The sequence below is a fragment of the Thermobia domestica genome, chromosome 13 (genome assembly GCF_964235325.1).
Source record: "Thermobia domestica chromosome 13, izTheDome1.hap1.1, whole genome shotgun sequence".
Classification (NCBI taxonomy): domain Eukaryota; kingdom Metazoa; phylum Arthropoda; class Insecta; order Zygentoma; family Lepismatidae; genus Thermobia; species Thermobia domestica.
In genome coordinates, this window is record NC_137466.1 from 178,062,443 (window position 1) to 178,079,329 (window position 16,887).

General features: G+C 34.7%; 1 protein-coding gene across 4 annotated transcripts in view; it reads right to left on the reverse strand.

The window, feature by feature from the left end:
- The window catches only part of l(1)G0289 (plexin domain containing lethal (1) G0289), a 204,269-nt gene that overhangs the window by 161,747 nt on the left and 25,635 nt on the right, over positions 1–16,887 (reverse strand). The window lies entirely within an intron of this gene.

Genomic DNA, 16,887 nt, shown 5'->3' on the forward strand with positions numbered 1-16,887 from the left:
TTAGTTATGTATATATTTCTGTATTTGTAAATGAAACTTAGTACGTAATCTCATGCGTAGAATATGAAACGTTACTTATAATTAATGTTAAATTTATCTTTCAGTGTAAATCTTAGATTTTTGTTTTCATTTTGAAGTGTTTACTGTAATTTTGTTGAACCTCATTTACGTCATTTACCCGATTTTGACCTATTTGAATTTCCAGGATGTGACATGATATATTTTGTTCGAAGAGAAAAGTTTAGAACGGAAAGTAGGCTAAGCCTTAAACAAGTGATAACCGGCATCTCCTTGTTGGTAATAGAGTGTGCAGGAATGTCGTGTGAATAGTATAATTCTCCGAACGAAAGCAGTAATCTTTTATTGTAGAAGGAACTATATGAACAGATATTCTGATGGTGAACGGTCGTTTTTCCCCTCATATTAATATATATGCGGAAATATGTTTAACTTCTGTATTTTCTTGTAATTTCTAATTAACTTTTTTTTTCGTCTTCTCTAGACCACTGAACGACCGTAGGGAAACTTCTTCGGGTAGGATATTTTATGGGGATAAAGATAAATATTTTTTTTCAGGGAGGCAATTTTTCCTGGAATTGCAGATCTGTTGCAAAAATGGATGTGGCTAATCCATTGGATATTCCATAGCTAACTGTATTTTCGCCATCAATCGCAAAATATAGTTTTTAATTTCTCTTCTTCTTTTATAGAAACCCGTAACTAAGTATGCGTATTCTTAGGTTAGATTTTTTGAGTATATTTTGATGTCTAGTAACATTTCAGTGAATATTTTAATGTTTATGAACCGTAATTCTATTAAGTGGATTTGTATCCTAATGAGTTGTAATGTTTATTTTTCATGTTAATTTTAAGAAAGTTATATTTTAGTCACTGTATGTCCCAAAACTATTTGGAATTTTTTTTAGTAAAATTGTTTTTGTTATGGAGTATTTCCTTCAGAAATCAACATGGCCAAAGGTTTTGGAATACAAACCTTTAGGTTTCAGCCATACTGCCAATGACGGATGATTTTCTTCAAAAATCGACATGGCCCATTATTTATGAGGTTTCAGCCGTCTTAGAGATATTGATATAGATCCCGAAAAATAAACTTATTTTCTTTTTTTCCGACAGTATGAAGCCATAACGTTTTTTGAGAATTACTTTCTGTCAATTATTTCATATGCTCGATGACTGAATTTTAATATGTTAATAAGACCATTTTGAATATTTGTAGCGAAGATGCCTAAGGAAGCTTGTTACAGCTGTTTTGTAGGGAATTTAATTGAATGTTTCAGACCGACCAGAAATTTGTAATGTCGTTGACTATACTCTTGTTTGTATCTCATGTTTTTCTTTTCACAGGTCTCATGTATTTTGTCTTTCAGAGACATATCTTTACGATGCTAGGAGAGCATTTGTATTTCGTGTGTTTACACATCTTTTTCCAGGTGGATGATGTACGTTATGTTCCAGGGAACATACGTGTATTTTACTGAATATTAGTGTTGATATTTCAGTTATGTATAGAAACATTTTGTAAGTGCCTATGGTTGCAGGCCTCCTTCGTTTCTAATTTTGCCTCGCAGGTGTCGATGGCATATTGTGTGTGTAAGTACGTGTAGTATTACACATTTTCCCACCTATGGTTTTGGTCAATTCATGGCGTAATGACCATTTATTTTCAGGAATGTTTGGACTAGTGAGTCAACTTCCTTGATTCAGACCTTTGAGAAACTTGGATCAACACCGTATAGTTTTCAACGCTGCATTAATAAGTTCTCTTGCAGATAATACCCATATGTTCTGGTAACCCTACAATGTTTACGTTTTTGGAAGTGAACAACAACCATTATTTTAGGCTTAAGCTAATAATAACTTTGTTTCAGAATAAAATCATTTGTTGTATTGAGCATTATCGAACTAAAGTCTCGACGAGCAGATGGCATTTGATCTTATGGCGTGCCAAATTTTCTTCATACATGTCAACGAAATCACGATCTTTTCTTTGATATGCAGAATCATGCTTATTTCTTGGAATTACTATGAACGTCAATTTTGACACTTAAGTTTATTTTTTTATTTTGAAAAACGATTTTTCGTTCTTTTCTGCCAAACAACGCGAGGCACAGTAAAAAAAAAAAAAAAAAAAGACATACAGGTGAAAATCTTATTTTGTTTATATATTCTCAGTTTATCATGTGTCTATATTTCCATTCATTTTACTTTTTCAATGATTTTCATATTTTCCAAATATATTATAGTAATATTGAAACTTTAACAATAATTTTAATATTTTAGTACCTTTAACATGTTTTGCTATTTGCTTATTCATTCACATTTTGATATTTTAAATACAGATATCAGTATATTTACTAATTTTTATTGAGATATTTGATAATTCTTTAAGTCGATGTTTTCATGAATAGTTATCGTGTGTGTATATTTATTTCATATTGCACAAAATAAAGTGATCGAAACGGAACACTTAAACATTTTACGAAAAGAATTTATTTGTGTTTAAAAAAAAAGCATTTAAATAGCCCTATAACGTATTTACTTCATATTATATCAAATAAAGTGATCGAAACGGAACACTTAAATATTTTACGAAAAGTATTTGTATTAAAAAAAAAATAAAATAAGAATTTTAATAGCCTATAAACGCTTTCTGCGAACTTAAAAAAAAAAAAAAAAAGAGTTATCATACAGGTGTTGTAACCGTACTTCGTTTCTCACACCAGTGTTAAAAAAAAAATCTCCCCTTCTCCCCTCATCAACTCATCGTTGGAGAATCATGGAGGATACTCACACAGGAAGACAGCATGGTTTCAACATGTGAAGAAACGGAAGATAAGGAAACCCAACTGCACCAATTGTTCAAGAGGATCTTATTACTTCATGGAACATTTGGATTGGACATTGCTCATGCAGGAACCTCATCATGTTGTAGTGAGTGGACTAGTTATTTAACTATTTTAATAGCCCTTTTTCAGGTGAAAAACCATTCAACGTTCACACACGTAAGTCTCACACCATATGACAGTGTTGCCAACTAACTTATTTTAAATTTTCAGGTGAAAAACTTAATTTTATCCATATTTCGTCATACGGCCAAGGGTTCTCAACCTGTCTACGTGTGCACTTGACAGGTCGTTCCACGTTTCAGACGCCATATATAACCGCTACCAGGTTATAGAAGGATTTTTTGTGGACACTCTGTATATTTCGTAAAGACTGTGATCATTATTTTCGATTTATACTTTATTCTGCAACGCACATAAGTTCTTTCTTTGGTGGGAATTGCTTCTTTCCCACACAATTGGACAAAGAAGTCTTTCATCGTTTTTTCATATATATATTTAAACATTGCTTTTGCTGAGAACATTTCAGTTAGTGACTAACCATTTCAGTGTTTCTCCCTGACTCATTATATACACAGTATATATTCTATAGTTATTGGGAACTGAATTAAGTGCTTTCTTTAATCGCTTATGGAAACATTATAATAGATTAGAGAAATATGGGCTGACCAGATGTCCCAATAGCCGAAGTGGCACCAACTGCGTTGTATTCCAGCCCGTTATCTGTACTTTCTCACGCCAGTGTTATCGCCGTGTCTAGTGCATTATGGGCAGTTGGCTAAAATTAACATAAATTGTTTTCTATATTCTGTTTGTATGTGCATACAGGTGAGTAACTGAGTAATTTTTGAAATGAACTGCCAACACTATTCCGTTGACCATTGCAACCCGTAGCTTGAGCTTGGACGCTCGAGGAGTTTGACTCCAGGTCTGGAAGATGCAACCACGCATCTCGCGTTGAACTTCAAACATCAGTTGTGTTAAGGGGCACAAGCTATTTAGCCGGTGAAGGACGATTTCTTACGGCTAGCCCCAATCAGTGAAATCCCAGGTCCGCAGACCTTGTGCGTTTCAAATGTTATATACGCGCCCTCCAGTATCTATATTCCATTATAGAAATCTTCTTTTGTGTGTTTACTCAAGATTTACTTTTACGCTGCAGGACTGTTCAGCGTAACAACTGGGTTCATCGTGGGACGATCCAGACAACTTTTCCCCAGTGCGAATCCCCCAAGTGTGTTCATGGTGTGAGCAAAGTGTTTCTAGTGATACCTGAATTATAATCATATATATATATAAAGGGCTATATTTCCCGAATAGGGCAAAACGTAATTTCAGCGGCAAAATTTATTAGTGTCCAGTGTTGTATTCATTTCTCTTCGTTATTTTTTTTTTCAAAATAGTGTTCTAATAAATAAGTATAGTGTCAATTAATCCAGTGTGTTTTCGTTGTTTGTATGAGTGATGTTGGTGTGTGTTATGGTCTGGATGACCGTCTGATCGTCCGTGAGGTTTTCGAGACGAGACACCCGAACCTCTCGGCGCCTAATGCTCATCTCATTATTGAGACCGACGAGCTTTTTGGGAAACAGTTTGTAATCTTCTTCGGAGAGGTCTTCGTCGTCCTGTCCAGGTAAGTTAAAGTATCAGGAGTATACTTATTGGTAATACCACGAGCCAAGGACAGCGACCAGAACCACGCCGGTTACAAATAAATGGACCACGAACTGAGGACGGTTACAAATAAATAGCTGCCCGAACATGGACCACGACCAATAGTTGGTTACAAATAAATGCCGCCCGAACAGCGACACGAACACTCAATCGATTACAAATAAATGGACGCCCGAACAGCGACTTGAACTCCAGCTGGTTACAAGGCTGAACTTGATTTTTTTTTTTTTTTTTTTTTCACGCACACACTATATCGGACAAATACGACAACCATCCGAAGTCGTTATTTATAGAACTAACACTCACATTATTATCCCAAACGGAAAGGTTGAAACATTAGCAAAGTATTATGCTTCTTGTTGAACTATCAAGAGAAGAAATTTAAATTATTTAAAAAAAAACTGTAGTTTTGTATTACTATATTAGTAGTTTATCCAGAAAATTATCTGTAAAGTCCATCCTGCAGGTAGTAATGTTTCTGGTTTTTGATAATATAAGATAGAATGATTCAGCACTGTAGGAAAGTGTGAGTTAAGAGTGTATGGATAAATCACTATACTATTCATATTCAATTAGCGTGACATGAATATTTGTACAACAAAGAAACGGAGGAAGATGTGCAAGCTCCTTCATTGCGCTTAACCTCCTTCGAGAACAGTATACTCTTATTCGTAGTAGTGTCTGATTCTATATGGGTAAGGAAATAACTAATTCACTTCTGGAAAAATCACATTAATCACCAGTTCCTTTTTAAAAACATAGTGAAGTTCCTCTCTCTCTCTTTATATATATTTTATACACAGGACTTCGCTTCGTAGGATTACAGCAAACAAATACGTCTCTCGGTGGGCGCAGTGGTTCAATGGTAGAGCGCTCACCTCTGGTGCACGGTGTTCCTGATTCGATCCCACCTCAGGGCTCTCCCATTTCTTCCTTTCACCATTTCGTTCATTATCATCATCACTGTCTTTTTTCGCATCGGTTCATGATAGTGGGAGTCCAACTTAAAAAAAAAAAAAATCTGATAGTTATTGATGGTCTACGTATAAAAGCATCCTTCCAGTGAGTGTGAGTGTGACTAGACGACATTTAAGCAAAGATCGAACAATCAGAATTTTAAAATTAATTCTGCAAAGTGTGTTCGACGTACCATTTTTCAAAATAATATTGAGAGAGACAAACTTGAGAAAGTTTGAAGTCCAATGTGTCCTCATCAGAAAGAATTTAACCTGGAATTTCTTGTCCACTGAATGTTTTGAAATTTAGCGTCCCTTTCATAAATGAGGCTATATGATACGTGGATTTACACCTTAATGTGAAATCCGAACATGAGATCCACCGGAAATGGAACCTTAGTCTCTTACCAAACGCGAGTACGCTAACTATATAGTCACAAGGAATTGTTGGCAAATTAGGAAGATGTAGTTACAGCATTAATAAGTAACAGCTCATAGCAATACGAAAAGCTGGATTAAAGGAAGAAACAGAACTGTGTAAGAGCTGAGATTATTTATAGCTTTTGCTGGACGTTCCAACGTATGACATCGACACTGAATACATAGTTCATGTTTACATCAGCTTCTGTGAAAAATCGTTCTTGTATTAATATATATATATATATATATATATATATATATATATATATATATATATATATATATATATATATATATATATATATATATATATATATATAGTACATTTAGTAATCCCTTATTCGATGGGCATTTATTTATCAAGGATATAGTAATGTTCGTGTGTAGATAGGCCTAAGTGATAAGTTAAACATGAAATAAGAAGTTACAACTGAAGTACCTATAGCACCTAGCATATGAAACTTCTAACGTACATAACAAGGAGCTCTGGAACCTCTGTGTACAACGCAATGATTACTACCATTGTTCAATGTTCGATTATTCCAGAGGATCTTCAAATTTTTTTTCTTTTCTTTTTTCTCAGATTTTTCGGCCTTGATTAAAACCTCCCATTATCTCAATACATACGTGAAATTATTTTCACTTGCGTGGTTAGATTCAGTGAACCCATCATTACAGCCACTCACAGGCGTCTATCCGGTTTTCCTTCGTTCAGCATAACGTTAGATTATATACCAGGCTGTACTTCCCATTTCCTCTTTCATTGTGTATTCGGTTCTGTAATAATCACACCTGTATGGCTAGCAACATAGAACAAAATATAGTACTACATCACATAAGGCAATAATATAACCAAGAGCCAAGAACAAAATTCAATAGTGCCCTACTATTAATTTTTGTTGTACATGAAATATGATGAAACAATGAAAAGCTAAAGTGAAGTTACACTTTGCAAAAATGTTCATATTTATCTGTTTCACATCTGATGGAAGCAGTGCTGGACCACGATAAAGTACCAGTTATACATCGAAAATTAAATACTTATACTCACAGAAAAGCTTATCTTAAAAATTTGGCTCGGAATCGGTCGACTTGGAAAATAGTCAAGATTTACATATAACGTATCATCTTATTTATCTTAGGGACTTTAAAAATATGTGGAAAACCAAAATGGACTATTCCAGCAAGAAACGTTCTTCCCATTATGATACACAACTATCACACTGGTTGTGTTCAAGTTATAAAACGTGCTTAATGTACTTCTTACAAGCACGAAATCGTTACTACAAATCCATTGCGGCTGGTAACTGAATGAAAGAGTTATTATCCTAGCTCTACATTCTAACTTTCTTAAGGCAATTTACCTCTTAGGATACAAAATCCTTAATAATTTCGAAATCAAGATTAGATGCCCTACAATTAAATGATAATGACTTCCCATACAGCGCACGATACTCATTCTATTCTCGGTATGAACGATCCATTTTACTCTATAGGTCCACGTCTCATCCACTTCAAATTCAAGAACTTAGTTTTTCTCTGATCTCTCCAAAATACAAATAGAAATTAAAAACTTGTTTGAAACAGATTTCATGGTCGATTATTGAATTTTACATCGCATTCGCATGTTCTTCAAAACGTCATCAATAATAATAATAATAATAATAATAATAATAATAATAATAATAATAATAATAATAATTAAAACGTAACATTTTAGAACTTCGAAAATAATGGAAAGTAAAGCGGTTAGTTCCTTGCTGCTTACATTGGGATTGACACTTGCGTTGAGTTGATTTTAGTCTAGCGTCCCTTTCAGCAGCGACGCTATATGAGATGTGGAGGTGGACCTACTGATTACCTGGAATCCGAACCACATGAGCTCCCGCCGGGAATCGAACCCGGGCCTCCCACGCCAAAGCACTGACACTTGACATAGCTAATGATATCATGTTACTCAGTCACGAGAAATGCTTGAAAACGTGGGTTATTTGGGTCTATAGTGTTAGGTTAAAGTACTGAAATTTTATTTACTTATTTCACGATGACCACTGTAAATATTCTCCAGTCATTAACACGTTATTTGCCATAAATGGAGACATTGCTTTCTACGCACTACGTTCATCAGTTAACTTCATCTCTCAACGTAATAGTTAATAGTATCAACTGTTGTGTTAAAAATTTAAAAAAAAAAAAAATCATACATTAAACACCTTCCTGAGAATAAAATTTCTTTTTAATCTGTAACAACGAATTTTTGTGAGCATTCGTTATTCCAATAATGTTCTTTTCACCATCACTATTCCTAGCATAGTGGATCTATTAATTTTCCTGTCCTTCTCAACATACACACTTCGAAAGCCTCTAGATCAGAGCTTTCGAACTCGGATGTCGGAAGTGTCACGTGGTAGTACCAAGGGTGTTGCGAGATTTTTTTTTTTTTTTTTTTTGTTATAAATTCATAATATAAAGTGAAGAACTCGTGATAAAATAATACTAAAATTCCTTCTTTTCGTTCAGCGTATTAATTGCGTGATCAAGAGAGATTGATTTCCATAATTTTATGCGAATTAGTTGCAATGATGATACTGGATATTAGGATCTGGATATTGGCACCATCAATCGGTTCATAAATTTTCCGAGTCGACGCGAGATTCCAACATTCGCCACGTCAATGTGAGTCTTTGAACTGTCACATAAAAATACAAGTATTCTATATTATTGTGAACAGAAATTCCACACTAAACACGAAGGGGGGGGGGGGGAACGGTGCCACAACACTGCTTACTTCTTGTGTGTGGCGCTGTTTCGATCCCCATCCAATTAAGTGTATGGTGAACAATATCGTGTCCGTGGCTTTTCTTGGGGTACTCCCGTTTTTCCACATTTTCATTTCACCATTTTTCCATATCATTGCTCACTTGCCTTAGTCATCGTCTCCCTTATCCTAAAGGGCATAATCGTGGGACGTTAAACTGAAAGGATGATTAATAAATTTTCAAAGAGATTATTTTATTTATAAAAGAAAAGGGGGAAACATTACAACAAATAGCTACATTAGATTTTTTTTTTTATTATTATTATTAATCGGAATTCCGTTTAGTTCTCGTGTCTCCCTAACTTTCACACAAACTAACTTCTAGAAACCGTGAATATATACTCATTCCGATTAAATATTTTTAGGCAAGCAACATCCATACAATCATAGTCAAACGAAGTGATGGTTAGCACTCTGTCTGACAGCGATTCGAGAATTCCAGAGCGTGAATAATCAGACTCGCTGCTTTCTCCTGTTCTGTAGGTAGATAAACGAGCACAACGTTGACTAAAAGTTGCGGCCCAGTGATCTGCTATCCAAACCAATAGCCAATTAGGTCACTTCACTTGTAGACCGAAACGGGCAAGGGAAGAAGGCTCTTCCAATAATTCCTCCATCCGTTTAGCAGGAAACGATACAATCACATCCGGTAGGGGGAAAAAACTATATTTAAAAATATTTCTGTCCTCCGTCCAGTTTTAATAATATTCTGATTATGGAAATTTATAATTTACATATTCCAAATCTGTGCAAAAATCTAGCTCAAAAAACTTTTCTTGAAAGAAATCTTACTTTTGTTTTCATAGCAGTGATCGTTATTCGATGATAATGCCCTTAGCGGAAGACATATTTTATAATAATTAATTTTCTTAATGTAGCTGGCAGACTGGGGCCACTAAGTTAGCAGAATGGCCCGAATGGTAACTTCAGTTTTCTTGTCGTTCCTTCAACTGAAAATGAGGAAACTAAAGAGCTTGAATAGAGGAGCAGAGTGATTTTTTTTTCAGTACTTAGCTATATGAAACATGGGATTCCCCCTACATAAGCTTCCATCCAAAATCGAACCCGAGTCTATCGAACCATACAGCCACGACGAAATCAATTTGAACAAGAACTGACAAGTAATTGTCTCAGATATGCATTTCAAATGTTGTCATTAATACTAGCTGAACCTGCACTCTTTACACAGCGCATCATTCACATATAAGCATGAATCTCCTTGTCATTCCTCACATCTGTACACGTCCCTTTACAGACACAAGTGAAAGACGTCTTGATAAAAACAGGTAAGTTATACTATAAAGGGGGGATATTTTTTTTGATTTTTTTTAAATATCTCGCACCGTTTGCAAGATTTGATAATACTTCCGGTTGGAGTTTCCAGCGGACCAGTGTTTTCTTTTCTTTTTGCATGTAGTATGTAATAAGCAAATGCATTACACACACAATTAATTATGTCAGCGATATATGGTGTTCATTGAGCAAAGCTCTCCAAACAAAGATTCATTTAAGAGTGGAGAAACAGTCATCCTTCGTTTTTCATTATAATTTATCCATGAAACAAATGTCTGAGAAATATACAACTACTGGACTCAAATCTAAAGTTCTGTGCCCAGGTATAAATATTATCTTAAACTACTCAACTGCAAATTAACTGTGAACTCTAACTGTACATTAACACTATTTCATGCGGGTTACTTATTCACTTGATAATTCTATTACTTGCGAGCTTAACAAGATTTGTACCGTAATTTTAAAATTATGCCTAGCTACTTGTCCTATAACTTTTGTCATTTTATCTGTTATGTTCAGTAGTTTTCCATGACTTCCGAGCTTTAGTGATGACATATCTTATCAATTACCTTAAGACAAAGGAACACATATATAAGATGCACACATATGTATACCCAAGATAAGAACCACAATTCGAACTTAACGACTCAAACAACGTGAAAAATTAAATAAATAAAATACACTTGTGCTTTTGTTAGTGTTTTAAAAAGACTGAATACGATGCATCTTTATTATTTTCACATACAGGTAAACATATAGGTGAACGCTTATAAATAGTTATCTTCCAAGGTAGGAACTGCTACCTACTAGTTAATTTCCAATTTAAAAAAAAAAAAAATCCCAAAATGTTGGAAAGGTAAACATGACTTTCTATAGATATTTACAATTCATGAAAATAATAATTTCCCTCAACACGAACGAATCGAACTGGTATATAATGAACTGGGAACAACAACAACAACAAAAATAGTGTTCATTCATTTAAAAAAAAAAGACTGAAATGAAAGAAAGAGACAAGAGTTCGATTCAATGGCGCGTGATCGGGGAATACAGACACCATATGCAAGATATGAATTTTCTCTACCAATCTCTTTGAATATACAGTAATATATTTGCCTGCACCATCGTCTCTTGTAGTCAAAAACAGAATTGATAATCTGCCAGTTAATTGAGCATGTATTATGTATTTCCATCTTAATATTGACGTATTTCTGATTCGTATTTATTATTAATTATTCTGTTTGTCGATAGGTATCGGGACTAATGAGGTTTTATTTTTTTCTTAGGTTCGGGTCTGGAACTATTTGTTCCACGTTTCTCGATCATCAAGTCACTGATCAATCGTGTTCTTCCTACTTCTTGCTTTCTTTCCATCATTTCCTCTATGGCATTATGAAAAAGACAATTTCTTCGCAAGATGTGTCCAACTCAATTGGCCTTCCTAAATCCGTCCTCTTCTCTCCTACCCGTTTTGAACCTCTTCCTTAATAATTCTTTGTACAAATGACTGCATCTCTTTATCAAGAATGGAAAGAGGCCAATTTTTATATTCCGTATACCCTAATATGCCTTTACAATACATCTCGTCGTATTCTAAAGGAGAATATTACATAAGATTATTATATTCAAGTGCTTCCAATTTTTCTTTATATTTCTTGATTTCTTCACATCATCCTGAATGAAGACATTTGCTAGATCTCTACTTGGTAAGAAGTCAAGTATTATGTTCGTTATGTCGATCTTAATTTCTTCCAATTTGTCTCACTGCCCCTTCAAAGTTTTTACTTTTTTAGTATTCACGTCAGCACATTAAATACTAGTCATTACTGAATATCAATTGTTACAAATTTTTGCCGGAACTTCTCTCTTAAAAATTGAATTATTACTTTGTATTCTCTTTTAAATCTTTATAATATGCAGTGAAAATATTTTTCCTTATATTTGGATCCAGAAAATGGAATGCATCTTGTATGCCGGCAAATATTATATATACTTTTTTTTTTTTCCAAAGTGAATACATTTTTATTCAGAACACATTAACGTTAGCATCTATCATACTGTATTGAACAGCTGTGGCTGCTCGCAGAGTACGAAAGGTACCTAAGAAAAGTTTCCCTAATATTCCATAAGGGTGTAAATTGTATATTGGGGAAGTTCGTATCTTTCAATAATGAAGAGGGGGCACACGGTGGCTCAGTGGTAGCGCGCTTACCTCTGGTGCACTGGGTTCCTGGTTCGATTCTCGGCCAAGTAAATTTGTAGTGGACAACATCGTATTAGCAGGTTTTATCGAGGTATTTTCTCCTTCCACGAATTCTCCCATCATCACTCACATGCCTTAATCATTGTCTCTCTCAGTTTAAAAGGCACAATCCTAGGACGTTAAACTTAGATTTCATTTTTCGATCATATAAAGACATGCAGCACTAATAATGAGTATTGAGTCTCATACTGGTAATCTTCGCTTCTCCCATCGTTAGACTTTGATTTGTTTTGGTTAAGGAGTGAATGAAAATAAACAAATCGAAAGACTTGGAAAACTAATGTAAGCATATATTTATTTATTTTCGTAAGGCATTTTGACTGGATCTGTTCCACTTCATTGCTCATTTCCTCCGCTATTTTTAACTACATGGTAGAACAACATACACAGTCGTTAAGAGTTCTCGGAGTGAGCAATATTCAGAGGAATTTTGTGTCTATTACTTAAGGTTATTCAGAACGTCCAAACAGTTTGTGTCTAAAACGATAGATGGCGCCACCGTCACCAATGTTAACATATACAACTAATAAAATTAAAACAATCCAATATAAAATAAACAGTTCAAAAATTAAGCAAAAACGGATATAATCTGGTTAATGGACGTTACAAAATCTAGGGAATGGTACGTGTCGATTTCAGATATTGTTATTAGTTTCATTGTTAGAGGCCACCATTGTTAAGTAAACAATCAACTTTATCTGCCGTACTTTCTACCAGAAACTGACCAAACTTTGCACACCCATTTAAGATTGAGATATCTAGGGAATGGTACGTGTGGATTCCACATATTGTTGTTAGTTTCATTGTTAGAGGCCACCATTGTTAAATAAACAATCAACTTTATCTGCCACACTTTCTACCACAAACTGACCAAACTTGGCACACCCATCGGATTAGCACAGAGATATCTACTGAATTTTACCAGTCGATTTCACATATTGTTGTTAGTTTCATTGTTCGAGGCCGCCATTGTTAAATAAACAATCGTTGGATTTCTCCATTGTTAGATAAACAATCAACTTTATCTGCCATACTTTCTATCACAAATTAACCAAGCTTGGCACACTCATTTACGATTGAGATATCAATGGAATGGTACGTGTCGATTTCACCTATTGTTGTTACTTTCATTGTTAGAGGCCGCCATTGTTAAATGAACAATCAACTTTATCTGCCATACTTCCTACCAGAAACTGGCCAAACCTTGCACACACATTTAAGATTAAAATATCTAGGGAAAGATATGTGTCGTTTTCTCATATTGTTGTTAGTTTCATTGTTGAAGATCACCATTGTTAAATAAACATTTGTTGGATTTCTCTATTGTTAAATAAACGATTAACTTTATCTGTCATAATTTCTACCACAAACTAAGCAAACTTTTCACACTTATGAACGATTGAGATATCTATGGAATGGTATGTGTCGATTTCACATAGTGTTGTTCTTTCATTGTTGAAGGCCACCATTGTTAAATAAACAATCTTTGGATTTCTAAATTGTTACATAAACAATCAACTTTATCTTACACTCTTTCTACCAAAAACTAATCAAATTTGGCGCACTCATTTACCATTGAGATATCTATGAAACGGTACGTGTCGATTTCACTTATTTTTGTTAGTTTCATTGTTAGAGGCCACCATTGTTAAATACACAATCGTTGGATTTCTCCATTATTAAATATACAGTCAACTTTATCTGTCATATTTTCTGCCACAAACTAACCAAACTTGGCACACTCATTTACGATTGAGATATCAATGGAATGGTTCGTGCCGATTTCACACATTGTTGTTAGTTTCATTGTTAGAGGCCACCGTTGTTAAGTAAACAATCAACTTTATCTGCCGTACTTTCTACCAGAAAGTGAAGAAACTTTGCACACCCATTTAAGATTGAGATATCTAGGGAATGGTACGTGTGGATTCCACATAGTGTTGTTAGTTTCATTGTTGAAGGCCACCATTGTTAAATATACAATCAACTTTATCTGCCACACTTTCTACCACCAACTGACCAAACTTGGCATACCCATCGGATTACAACTGAAATATGTAGGGAATGGTACCTGCTGATTTCACAAATTGTTGTTAGTTTCATTGTTATAGGCTACCATTGTTAAATAAACAATCAACTTTGTCATACGTTCTACCAGAAACTGACGAAATTTTGCACACAAATTTAAGTTTTAAATATCTAGGGAATGCTACGTGTCGATTTCATGTATTGTTGTTAGTTTCGTTGCTGAAGACCACCATTGTTAAATACACAATCGATGGATTTCTAAATTGTTAAATAAACGAACAACTTTACCTGCCATACTTTCTACCACAAACTAACCAAACTTGGCACACTCATTTGCGATTAAGATGTCTATGGAATGGTACGTGTCGATTTCACATATTGTTGTTAGTTTTCTTGTTAGAGGAAACCATTATTAAATAAACAATCATCTTTATCAGCCATACTTTTTAGCAGAAACTGGCAAAACTTTGCATACCCATTTAAGATTAAAATATCTATGGAATGGTATGTGTCGATTTCACATATTGTTTTTGTTTCATTGTTGAAGATCACCATTGTTAAATAAACAATCATTGGATTTCTTCTTTGTTAAATAAACAATCAACTTTATCTTACATACTTTCTACCACAAACTAACCAAACTTTGCACACCCATTTAAGATTGAAATATCTAGGAAATAGTACGTGTTGATTCCACATATTGTTGTTAGTTTCATTGTTGAAGGCCACCATCGTTAATCAAAGAATCAACTTTGCTGTATTTTGTACCAGAAACTGACCAAACTTGGCACACCCATCGGATTACCACTGAGTTATCTATGAAATGGTACTTGTCGATTTCAGTTGTTGTTGTTAGTTTCATTGTTAGAGGCCACCATTGTTAAATAAACAATCAACTTTATCTGTCATACTTTCTACCAGAAACTAACGAAACTTTGCTTACCTATTTACGATTAAAATGTCTATGGAATGGTACATGCCGATTATCAAGGGCTAACAAGCCCTAGCCAAATTGTGTGTAATACGTCATTATGCTTGGGATCAAACGATAATTATTCGTGATCAAACGAGCTGGCCAAATTCCGATTGAATTTGTTTTCATGGTGGCTGTGGTGGAGGGGCTAACAAGTCATCGGTAAATGTTATTGTTCGGAAAATGGAATAGTGCAAAAAATTAAACATATTTCATTCAGAACTTTGTTGTGCCTGCTTTGTAACCAGTGTGAATTAGTTGTGTGCCGCCAGATTTCTTTTCATTCTTTTTTTTTTTTTTTTTTTTTTTGTCTCAGGTGGAGTGGGATGGCCCCCTACAGCGTTCCTAGAATTACACTCTAAAAGCCCACAGTGTTCCTAGAGCTGCACTCTAAAATCCCCTCCCATATAACTGACCTTTGTTTCACAGCAGACACCTCACATTTGAACTCTGTTGAGATTCTGTGTAAGTTTGTCGGTTGTACGCACAAATTGAGAGTATAAACATGTATTAGGGAATGAGAAGTTCTCGAAATAAATTTGCAAGCTGAATATTTTTTCGCGACATAAGTGAAGAGTAATTGTATATCCTTGAAGAGTACCCTGGAGAGTAAGAAAACTATAAGCAAAATAATCATTGAATAAATAGCAATGTAATCACAGTAATGTACATATGGCATGTTGTATTTCTACCAGATTGTCAGAGCACTAATTCTCTCATTATTTGATGTGAGCGGTCTCGCTATCGAATCTCCAGAAGAACATTAAAAAAAAGATGAATTTAGGTCTATTCCATTTTAAACAAACGAAATACGTTGCGTAAAAGAACTTTCCATGTTAAAATATTTGATGGGTAGAGTAGTTTGTGTGGGATTTGATTGTTATTGCATGTATCTATTGCATGCTGATTGGGTAGCTGGGAAGGCAGCCAAGATATTCATTCTGACGGTTGCAAGCCCGTGAAAATACAGAGCAACAGTTACTCCAAGGAAGTAGATAATAGATTAAAAAAAAAAAAAAACTACCGTGAGGGAGAGAGCCGAAAAGAGTTTATAGTATGAAATTTTGTCCGCAACTAGGGATGTTCCGCCAGGAACGCAGGATCACCTGTATATGGCTCTCATTGTTGAGACACTAAAATTTTTCAATTAATCGTATACGGAAGATAAACATTAATAAACTATTTTTATTTATTTATTTATTCCTCGGGGGGTAGTCTATCTCAGAAGATTACGATTATCATAATTCTATGTTTCAGGGGTGCGCTTCCAATCCACCTCCCAGAGGCGGTTTTTGGGTGGGCGAACCGGACCTTGTCCTTAGATCCACACATTAATTAAAGTATATGTAACACACATGTACGTATGTGTGTGTGTGTGTGTGTGCGTATGATATGTGTATATGTATGTATGCTAAATGTAAAATATTTTTGAACCAATGTTTCCAATCCAAATAATAGAGCCCCACGGCTCCAACTCGCCAAAAACAAATTCCGCCTGTGTCACCTTCTACACATCAGCGGCTATGCCCATAGTATATTCTATGATAACAATTAACTGAATGTGCTTTTCAAGTTTCTAGCTCATTTTCTTGGAAAGA